General features: G+C 32.4%; 1 pseudogene; it reads right to left on the bottom strand.

Annotated features, from left to right (window-relative positions):
* Positions 1 to 506: 506 nt before the first annotated feature.
* Positions 507 to 11513, bottom strand: part of LOC127702774 (peroxidasin-like) — a 35223-nt pseudogene continuing 24216 nt past the window's right edge.

Below are 11513 nucleotides of genomic sequence, written 5' to 3'. Positions count from 1 at the left end.
CTTTTAAAGTTAACTGATATTTATATATATCATAATTCTTTCCTTTTAAAGATAACTGATATTTATATGTATCATAATTCTTTCCTTTTAAAGATAACTGATATTTATATGTATGATAATTCTTTCCTTTTAAAGCTAACTGATATTTATATGTATGATAATTCTTTCCTTTTAAAGCTAACTGATATTTACATGTACCATAATGCTTTCCTTTTAAAGATAACTGATATTTATATGTATCATAATTCTTCCCCTTTTGTGAACTTTTCGTTGAAATAACCCAGCATGTTACTATTATGTCACATATCGCTATTGTCTAGTTAATATTTTAGTGAAACTTCGAGAATTAGAAACTTTATAGACCAAATTTAACTGCAATACTTTGCATTATTTGTAATAATAATTTTAACAGAATTTCCAAGCTGGTTTTAGTAAAAGGTGAATGCAGGTAAATAAAACGACAAACTGGTGCAAAATGTTTGCGTAAATACTAAGAACAAAACAAATTACTTAAATACTATTTATTGTATATAAAAACGACAAGAATATCAAACTGATTTTACTTTATAACTGAAGAATGGTCAGAATAAATATTACCCCATGTCATACATAATAGCTACATGTAAATAAATCAGATCTTTGGTAGGTAAATACAATTAACAGAAGCATTGCAGCTCCCTCTATCACAAATTTGAGGGACACGGACAAAATACAGAACAACAAGTTACAACTTATTTCAAATTCAGTCCAAATGATAACATAGATATGCCATAATTTTAATTCATATTAAAAAGTATATGTAGAAGTTTAAGAATTATAAAAAAAACTACAATAACCAGTCATTTATTGAACTAAATAGCAGTATGTGAATGATCAAATAATGAACAAAATTGATCCGATAACGATGTTTTTGTCGGACCGTAATAGAAAATATAGTGAAAAAAAATTATTGTGAATTTAAAAAAAGGGAACAATGTAAAATAGGACCATTACAAATATTCAAACTCAAATATAGTCAATCCATAAAGTAATAAAAAAAATCACAAAATCGGTGATAAATTTTGAATTCCTTTTATCTGACAATCCTTATACTATCTATCAAATAGTAAATGGTAGTTCATTTACCCTACACTATCTATCAAATAGTAAATGGTAGTTCATTTACCATAATCGTTCAAATTTTTAAAATCATGCATATATAGGTTTCTATGACGATCGGAAAAGCTTAAATTAGTTGATTTGTAATAAATATGTGGTCTATAGAGCATCTATTTATTATTTACACACAATAAAAACAATGTATCCTGAAATAAGAGGTATTTTGTTTAACTAATGGTATCTTCAGATATTCGTCAAATAAAACTACACTTTATATACTGCGCATGTGTGAGTTTTAAGATAGAAGGTAATAACAAAAATACCTTACTCCAAGGAAAATTCAAAAAAGGGATGTCCATTATACCTTACAAAAGTATATTTCAATAAAGTTAACAAATACTATAAGGTAGCTCTTAAACTGAGAGCACACAAAGCCTTATATACAAGCAAGAAAAGCGTATAATCAATGACTTTCAAGTCGCTTCACTTATAAAAATATAGCTTCAAAATAATCAGCTCAGAAAAAGACGAGATGTTTCTCTGAACGGAGCCCGACAAGTTGGACAAATTCCACTGATCCTATTCAGACACTCTTCACAAAAGGCGTGACCACATCCAAGAACCCTATTTGGTTTTCTTTCTATGCAAATAGGACATTCAGCTATGTTGTCTTGCTTCTGTAAAACATAGGAATATTAAATACTATAAATAGTTTGGCATTATTGATATATCAAGATTGTTCATATTTCAAATTTCATTGTTGGTGCTATTTATGTATGTAACGGTCAATATCTTTGGTCTAAGAACCTTAGTTAATGTTTCAAACATTCACTTTTGTCCTGTAAGGGGAATTTACATTTACCAATGAGAAATGAATTTAACAATGTCTTTGGATTAGACAAGACACATTTGCCTATCAGATACATTCATCAGTTGTTTTTCAACAACGGATTTTATCAAAGTTAGGGTGTCCTTAGTTGGAGAGTACCAGAAGGCCCTTACTGGGCAGTCGATTACAACCCCCATTTTTGTGGGGAATGTTTTGACCTATCTTTTTTCTGTGTAAAGATTTTGTGGATTTTGATTGCCTTTTGTTTCCTTTTACTTTTTCACTTTTTACTTTTTCTGCTTTGTAGTTAGATGAACTTATATCATTTTCAAAACTAATGCCTCACATGTACAGTGGAGATCACTTCTAACCTCTCATCAAATCTGTCAGAATCTGTCAGGAGAACTGTTCTGGGACAGTATGTAGAACTGTCATCCTGACACCTTTTAGACAGTTCTAGCTAGAACATGTCTAACCTAGAACTGATTTGGTCAGTTCTACCTAGAACTGATTTAGACAGTTCTACCTAGAACTGATCCTGACAGTTCTACCCTAGAACAGTTTTAGACAGTTCTACGACTAGAACTGATTTGGTCGGTTCTACGGTTAGAATTGATTTAGTCAGTTCTATCAATAGAACAGTTTTAAGAACTCTTTGTCTTAAATATAAATAAGTCAAAAGAATATAATATATATTAAAAAATTCTCATCACAGCACTGTTTTAACATTTCTCTAACTGCAGTGACGTCATTTAGAACTGTTCTACAATCCTGACAGTTCTACGGTTAGAACTGATTTAGTCAGTTCTGCTGACAGTTCTACGGTTAGAACTGATTTGGTCAGTTCTGCTGACAGTTCTACGACTAGAACTGATTTGGACAGTTCTACCTAGAACAGTTTTAGACAGTTCTACCCTAGAACTGATCCTGACAGTTCTACCTAGAACTGATTTGGTCAGTTCTACCTAGAACTGATTCTGACAATTCTACTCAGAACAGTTCTAGGGTAGAACTGTTCTAGGTAGAACTGTTCTAGGACAGTTTAGAACAGTTCTATGACAGATTATTTTGACAGTTCTAATGAGAGGTTAGAAATGATCTCCACTGTATTTAGAACGGGAACATGTTTTTGAGAGAGAAAATCCAGTGCCACACATTGTCACAATTACCTGGGGGTTTTAACGTGCCAAATAACAAGATATCAGTTTACATTACGACCTGTCTTCCTATTCCATCACTATTACAGTTTCAAACCCTTTGCTACTGAGTCTCTGCTTTTACTCCAATAGGTCGTCTACTCACAGTGGGGAAGCATTAAAAACCTTTTAACTATAAACCGTCGTAAATTGAACACATTATACATACACAAGAATCAATTTTGCTAGTGCCACAACCAACAATTCGTAGACTTTCGTGATGAATATTTCACATTCTTTTCAATTCCAGAAAATATGACTGTAATGAAATTCGTTTTTGTTTTTGTATGACATTAAACAGGAATATGACAAATATGTCGACAGAGGGTACACTTATTCTATCCGTTAGACAATGCATTACAATATCTAGATATCACAAACTGTTTGGCTTCTTGCTTCATATTTTTTCCAAAATTTTAACCAAAACAAAACCAAATTATTTCCCCGGATTAAGGCGAATGATAAGTTACATTCAATCAAAGTTCTTCCTTGTGCATTCAGTTTGATATACATGTATGTAAAAGAAGTTGTTTCTAAAATTAGTTCTAACAAAAACTTTTGATTTTTCAACCCTGTATACCACCATTCCCCATGTGAAATTATAATTTTGAAAATACTTAGCGACAGAATTATTTTATATTTCTTCCTGTGTGACGTTTACATTTTCTAGCGTCAAACACGCGACTCTACACTACGAGTAGATGTGAATGTAGTCACAGGACTTTAAATATTTCAATCCTTTATGGGTTGATTTATAATACATATATAAGTAAGCAATGAAAGTGGTTGTTAAATTTGATAGATGCTTTTTGTGCTTCTTTGTTAAATGTTTGTTTGTTTTGAGATTGTGACACAGTGATGACTGCTGTACCCATATTTTGACAATGTTACCTATTATGTCTGTTTTGTTCACGCATCGTTGTAAATATAATGGGATTTGATGCGACTGTCATACAAGTGAGAGGTTTAGCGCTATAAAACCAGGTTCAATCCACCATTTTCTACATTTGAAAATGCCTGTACCAAGTCAGGAATATGACAGTTGTTGTCCATTCGTTTGGTGTGTTTAATCATTTGATTTTGCCATTTGATTAGGGTCTCTCCGTTTTGAATTTTCCTCGGAGTTCAGTATTTTTGTGATTTTACTTTTTTCTAGGAAAATTATGTTTTTAGACTTTTAGGTATTTTTCTTCTTTCGGACTTTTTTGACTTGCATTCAAGAGATATAGTGAGAGTATCTAACTACAATTCAATTTCAAATTTAAAAAAAAAAAAACATGTTTAAATGTGATAGTGTATTTAGTTCGTTTACAATTTAAGTCATAAGTGGCACAATATATTCTTATTGTATCATAGTTTTATTTTGGTGTTCCTACTTTATTGGTTTGTGCCAATACTTTTTTTATGTTATATAATTCGGGTTTGTATTTGTTCAGTTATGTCTGCTGTTGCATTATCGCTGGTATCTACAACAGATCCGAGGTACGTGAAACTGTCCTCCAATTCTTTTTTCTTCGCTGTTCAATGTAGCAGGCTGGATTTTATTTACCTTTACACACGTTATATTATATTTCTTTTCTTATTTATTTTTAATCTTGAATGTATCTTTCCTTAGTATATCATTTGTTTCGGTTTGCAAATAAGAATAACACTTTATAAGTTTCGTGCGTCCAAAGCGCTTTTCTGGATTTACCTTTACCAGGGACGCTCAAAACCAAACAATTGTAAGCTGCAGATGTATAAAAGCTAAAAACATGAGGCGCTATATTAAAAAAAAGTGACCAACAAATTGCTAAATTCATCTAAGGTCAACTTTGCCTGTGCAAATTTGTACTTGTTGCTGGCAGGAGAGTTATATCATCTGCAAAATTAAGATTGTCTAGTACACTTCCCAGTTAATACCACGTATTTTCTTTGTTGTCTCTTTTATTCCCCAGCAAGAAAAAGACACCTGACATAAATATTTGGGTGACGATATTTGATGTGGACCTTTTCATTTGTTTACCTTCATGTTCAACTGCACAACTGAAGTGATCCAAAACGTGTGTACCATCCTATTGATTTTACCTGAAATTTCATAATTGGCCTTTTTCAAGGGTTCTTCCGAACGCCCTTTTGAAGTCGATAAAGTTGATAAATCGGAGACTGTTCCATCAAATTGTAAAAAGTCACTAAATTTTACACCCAAAGGATGCAATTACTTTATCCTGTTCTTATTATATACGTTATCTAAACATTAGATTTCTCGTTTAATAGTATCACCAAATTTTCGTAGAAAAAAAAGACAACTTGAACACTATATTTTTAAGTATAGCGTATAGTCGAAGTACAACATGGAAATAAAGAGATGTGGTATGTTTGCCGATGAGACAACTTTGTGCATTTCAATGGGACCTATTTGAATTTCTCTTCAATGAAACAGTGTTTTAAACTTAAGAAGTATTTCATAATATATACATACTTTGTATACAAAGGATAGCGGGCGATAGGGACTTCTTTTGCCTAACTGAAGTTTGAACTTAACATTTATGTTTTAAATTTACCTGTTTGTCTGTTTTAAAGTTGAGTTGTGGCAAAATTTTAAACCAAGATATGCTTACACATGACGTCACAATAAATTCAGTTTTAACATCACGAATGAGGCCATTCTACGTGTTTTCGTAAAAAAAAACAAAGATTCTTGTCATTTTTTGCATAGTTTTTTTACTCGCAAATATGGAGCGCTTGGAGGCACCAATGTTTGTTGTACTTGCATGCGGTCAATATTTCCAAATAACCAAATTTGTGTTAAAATATGCAAATTTTGTCCTTTTATTTAAAAAAAATAGGAATATCTTTTGACTGTAAAATCTATTTAGATATTCATGTTTTTTCAATAATGTTAAACAATAAACGTTGCGCATACTTAACGACAATTTTTAATCTAAAATAACCTAGTTTTGAAAAACTTCATTTTTATTGACCTAAAACAGCAATCAAAGCAAATCCCCCATTATATATGGACACCTTTAAATACTTACCGACTCAACTTTTACTTTTACTGATATACGACATTTGGAAGTTCCATGTTCATTTGTAGCAATGCACTCGTAAATACCAGAATCATTAATGCAGGAGTCGTATACTGTCAGTTTACCAACACCATTTAAATACTGCGTATGCACTCTTCTGTTTTCTTGAATGATACCGTCTCCCCTATACCAAAGAACAGTACGCGGTCTTGGATAACCATTTACTCTGATTTCTAGTTCAAATGTTTTACCTTCAATAACCTGTTTATCTCCTGGTACGTTTTCAAATGAGGGCGAAAGAGCTGTAAAAAGAAAAAAACGATTTAAATGGTTTTTCTAATTATTTATGTAGTTGCCTCTGACTCTTATATGGTTGTAATAATATACCACATTGATTATTTACTTACAACAAAATTTGGGTTTACATCATTTTAATCTCCTGTATTCATCGTTAAATTTTGAATTAATCCTTTTTTGCATAATTCAGTTCATATATGAAAAGAATTTAGTATTTTTCGAGTTGAGAATTAGTTTATCAATAATTTCTACAATTTATCAAAAGACATGTTATCAATCATGTCAGTATGGATGCACTGACTACTTAGCTGATGATACCCTTGTGTATGAGCAATCCACAAATAGTTGTTTTGACCTAGTGCTTTAAACTGAAAAAGAATTAATTTTATGCGTTCGAAGCGTTTTTCGGTTCTTCTCTTTATCAGGAATGCTACAGTCCAAAATTAAAGAATGCATAGAAAGTGTATTTGCATCCTCCTATTTATGGAAACATTATTCATAAAGCTTACGATTTTAGAGAATGTCCTTCAAGTCTGATTCGTGGGCTTAATTACTATATATATATATAAAAATATTAATTTTCGCGAACCATTTAGGTCACGGAAATTCCATTTTTTGCCATCAGTAAGGAGAGTTGTACAAATAATGTGAATACACAGAACCCCGATCCAATTCATCTTTTGCTAAAAATATTTTTCATTTTCTGTTTTATATCTCCTAACATCATTCCATTTTTCTCTAATTTCGATAAAAATATGCCAAAACCTGCAGTAAAAATAGATGTATGCCCCAAATAAACATTCCCCGATTGGTTGAACTGCTATGGCGTCGATGTAAAGCAACGAAAGCCTCGATGTAAAGCAACGCAAGCCTCGATGTAAAGCACACGCTTCCCAAGAGTAAGGAGAGTTGTACAAATAATGTGAATTCACAGACCCCCGATCCAATTTATCTTTTGCTAAACTGAGTGTTCATCATTTTCTGTTCTGTATCTACCAACAACATTCCATTTTTCTATAATCCCGATTTAAACATGTCGAAACCTGCAGTAAAAATAGATGTATGCCCCAAGTAAACATTCCCCGATTGGTTGAAAAGCTGTGGCCTCGATCTAAAGCAACGCAAGCACACGCAAAAATTTCCGTTGAAATGTTGAACTTCGACCCCGAGCCGATTCACATAGAGATTTTCTTGCGCTCAAATGTAATTCTAAGTGAAGTATACTGGTAAAGTAAAATTATGTTTTTTTACAAAAATATTTACACATTTTATTATTAATGTATTGTCATGCTTCTGCATATTTACGCTGAGCTTTAGTTAAATATAATTCTATACCAATTTTGTCACGTCAAGCATTAAGAGTAAGAATATATTTCGCGCCATAACAAGAAAATAATCTGTGTCACCAAATAAGTTTATCAGCATCTTTCTGAAATTTTCTAACAGTAAATAGCGTTAATTATAGAGAAATTTTGGTGAGTATTACTTATTAATGTTAAGGTTCTCCAGAGGTGGTTCTCTACACCTTCTTGGCGGTCAATTTAATCCCATTTATCAATTATCCCCGATGGCGATGACACCCAGTCGATTTGTGTCATGAGTGAAAATCTTTATCTATTTGATGAAATAACTTCTTCATTAACTGTACATGCAATATTTTTGTAGTTTTTGATAACCGTGCACATTCCCATTGCATGTCCGCAAGATAAATGGGTTATGCATTTGTGAATTGTGTAAGTACAGTAATATTGTGTGATAAAAATTTGTGACGGTCAGTGCGTGATCACGTGACATTATTATTTGTAAACAAACGGGCTCCCCATGTAACACGTGTCGGAACTATCCATACAAGGTGCAATCAATCTTTTATTTCACTATTTGATAATATTTCTGTGTCTGTTTGTAGGTTTTGCAGATCAGATCATCGACAGATGTCATAGTGTAGTTTCATAGGTATAAAAGTACCATGATTGTTCCTGTTCAGTAGTTGTGAATTTTTTTTTATAGAATTAGAAGGTAATTCTACATTAGTCATTATTTGAATTAAGTCTGAAAAAAAATGACTCAACTCTGTGTAATTTTTCCCCAATTTTTGAAACATGCATAATTTAAAGAGCATTTGCTTCCCTTGAACCCTCCCCCCCTTACAAATTGCCCAAAAGTCATACTCATAGTCCGAGATTACTCTGGTGTCCAACATCTGTTTTTGCGATTCCGGCATTTTAACTCTTTTATTTTCAAATTGAACACACTCGGCCATTCAGCTTATTTGCATCATAAATGAACGAGGTGTTAGATTATGTTTTCCTATTGAATAAGGGTCATTTTCATAAATCAGCTCTCATACATGTAATGCATTGTAAATTACTTTTTCTGTTGGTCATGTCACAATCTTCTAAAGTTAAAGTAAAAATGGCAGTATTGATGTGTCGATGTGAAAACTGTCCAAATATGAGAAAAATAGCGGGTGGCAGGTCGATTAAACTTTCTTTAATGAAGAGAAAAATGAACTAATTGAGGCTCGATTTATATAGATTATGTTTTCCTATGGAATATGGGTAATTTGCATAAATCAGTTCCCATAATGTTGGTCATGTGACATTCTTATAAAGTGAAAGTTAAAATGAGGGTGGTAATGGGGGTACCTTCATGACGAATAACGGTAAAAAATCCTGCCAAATGACGTTAACGGTAATTTTTGGTGCATGACGATAAAATACTTTCTTCAAGACGATAAAAAAATAGACAGATTTTGACGAATCACGTTAATATTTCCAGAAAAAATAACAGTAACAATAATTATTTGAGACCTCTGACGAATCACGATAAGGATATGTTGACGAGTCACGGTAAAATGTTAACCAATTTGATGCTAACGGTAACAGAAAATGACTGTTTGAAGCCTGACGGTAAAGGGCAGTATTGATGGGTCAATGTGAAAACTGTCCAAATATGAGAAGATAACGGGTGGCAGGTTGATCAAACTTACTTAAATGAAGAGAAAAATAAATAAATTGAGGCTTGATTTATATGAATCCAGTCGCCTCCACTTCGGACAGGCAAATATCATCTATCTGATATGGAACCAGCTGAAGTCCCACTGCCCTACATGTAGCTGATGTCGCTAAACAGTAGTTGGAGGTTAGAGTAATCTCCGTCTACAAAACTCAATTCCAATGACAAAAATGCCCTAATTTTAAATTGAAAGCATTGGAAAAGTAAACTGTAAACTATAATTTTGACAATGACCACAATTTGTTTTAGTTCAATGTACATGTAATAATATGCAGGATAATACATGAACTTAATACTGCTTCAAGGTTATACAGGTTTTTCAATGTAAAAATAAAATAATTTGTTTGCTAACTTAGGGAGCTACCATTTGATTTTTAGGGGGGGTCTAGGATGAAATATGAAAAAAAGGCAGGATGAGACAATACGAAAAAAAAGGCAGGATGACAATTTATGTAAACAAGTCAGGATAAACTAATAGAAAAAAAGGCAGGACAAAAAAGAGTGAAAAATAAAAAGGCAGGACAGATTACATCTCGAACTAAAAAAAAAGGCAGGAAAAAAAATTTTCATTCCCCCATAAAAATGGAAAGGAAGCTCCCTTATAGTGTTTCCTTCAGAGGGTGTTGGCCTGGAATGGTACCCTACAGTTTTCATACGCCTGTTCATGAGAAATATTATGGTATGCCTTTGTCCGTCTGTCTGCCCTGATCTGTCTGTTTCTAGCATGTTGTTCACTAACTCAGTAATATTTTCACCAATTTGCATGAAACTCTGGTGAATTGATTATATCTACTGACGTGAGCTCCCTTTTAGATTTTTAGGAATTTTATAATATACATTTTCAAAATGTGAGGTTTTATTCATTAAAAAAGGGGGATTTTCATGTTAACGCCCATTAACTCTAAAAATGCTTTGTTCACCAACTCTTCAACGCTTTCACCAATTTGCATGAAACTGTTGTGAATTGATTATTTTATAAATTTTAGGTTTCCCGTTTCAGAGTTATATGGGATTGTATTTATGTATTGATGTGAGCTCCCTTTAGATTGTTTTGGAATTTTAGAATTTACATTATCCAGTTACAATGTAAGGGGTTTTATTCATTCAAAAAGGGGGATTTCCATGTTTTCGGACATTAACTCGAAAATGCTTTAAGCAGTTGTTATTTGTCATGAAACATTGGTTAATTGTTTATATATATCTATTGATGCAAGCTCCCTTTCAATTTAATAAATTGTGGGATTTTATTCGTAAAAAAGGATGGCTTTCCCAGTTTGCAGATTAAATTCAAAAGTTTGTACATGCACTTCTCTGGCATGTTTCAGTAAATGTGTAAATTATAACTGACATAACTAACTTTGACAATGACCACATATTTTTAAGTGCAATGTACATGAAATATACAAGGTAATGCATGTAGACTCGATACTGCTGCAAGGTTATACAGGGTTGTCAATGAAAAAAAAAAAAATTGTTTGCCAACTTTAGTGTTTCTTTCAGAAGGTTTAGGTGTGGTATGACACCCTGTCATTTTTATACGCCCTTTTATGGGACGTACTATGGTATACCGTTGTCCGTCGTCAACATGTCGGACATTAACTCAAAACAGCTTTAACCAATTTGCAGAAAACTTTGGTGAATTGTTTATGTCTATTGACATGAGCTCCCTTTCGTTTTTTATAAATTTTAGATTTTACGTTTCTGAGTTATGGGGTTTTATTCATTAAAAAAAGGGGGATTTTCCAGTTTTCAGACAATAAAAGCTTTCACCAACTTGCAAGAAATTGTGGTGAATTTTTAAATCTATTGACATGAGTTCCCTTTCGATTTTTATATATTTTAGATTTTACATTTCTGAGTTGCAGGGTTTTATTCATGAAAAAAGGGGAGATTTTCCAGTTTTGGACAAAAATCAAAAATGCTTTCAGCAGTTCTTATGAAACTTTGGTGAATTGTTTATATCTATATTGATGTAAGCTCCGTTTAAAATTTTATAAATTTTACATTTTACATTTCTGAGTTGTGGGGTTTTATTCATTAAAAAGGGGTGATTTTCCAGTTTTCTAT

This window comes from Mytilus californianus, unplaced genomic scaffold (genome assembly GCF_021869535.1).
Source record: "Mytilus californianus isolate M0D057914Y unplaced genomic scaffold, xbMytCali1.0.p SCAF_5, whole genome shotgun sequence".
Classification (NCBI taxonomy): Eukaryota; Metazoa; Mollusca; class Bivalvia; order Mytilida; family Mytilidae; genus Mytilus; species Mytilus californianus.
This window is presented reverse-complemented; position numbering and strand designations above follow the sequence as displayed.